Source organism: Arachis duranensis, chromosome 10 (assembly GCF_000817695.3).
Source record: "Arachis duranensis cultivar V14167 chromosome 10, aradu.V14167.gnm2.J7QH, whole genome shotgun sequence".
Lineage (NCBI taxonomy): Eukaryota > Viridiplantae > Streptophyta > Magnoliopsida > Fabales > Fabaceae > Arachis > Arachis duranensis.
Window position 1 is genome coordinate 75875721 of NC_029781.3, and position 597 is coordinate 75876317.

Sequence of the window (597 nt, forward strand, 5' to 3'; positions counted from 1 at the left end):
GAACTCAGTCCGGTGGATCAGGCTAATGAATTTAATCAGCAATTAGACTTTCTAACTCAGCAGCTAGCCGAATTCAAGGAAATATTACAGGAAACAAGAATGGCTAACAGGAATATGGAAGTGCAATTAAAGCAGACAGAAAAGCAACTGTCAAAACAAATAGCAGAAGAATGCCAAGCAGTTCAATTAAGAAGTGGGAAAACATTAAATAACTCACTTTAAAGCAGCAGGAAGCCAAGAAATGAACAAATGTTTACTCAAAATCCCTCTGAGGACAATCAGAGCCCAGAGAGGAATGATGCTGGCGCTGAACGCCCAGACCATGCTCATTCCTGGCGTTCAACGCCGGAAACAAGCATGAATCCGGCGTTGAACGCCCAAGGGGAACATGGTTCTGGCGTTCAAATGCCAGTAACAAACAAGGAGGTGGCGTCTAACACCACTCCAGCTTCCAACCCTAGCATTCAAATGCCAGTGGGGGATCAGTCACATACAAGTGCTGATGACAACCCTTCTAAAAAGGCTTCCCAACCCACTCCTGTAGGTAATAAACCTGCAGCAACTAATGTTGAGGAATACAAAGCCAAAATGCCTTAT

General features: G+C 44.2%; 1 pseudogene; it reads right to left on the minus strand.

The window, feature by feature from the left end:
• The window catches only part of LOC110276945 (ABC transporter C family member 3-like), a 19140-nt pseudogene that overhangs the window by 9429 nt on the left and 9114 nt on the right, over positions 1–597 (minus strand).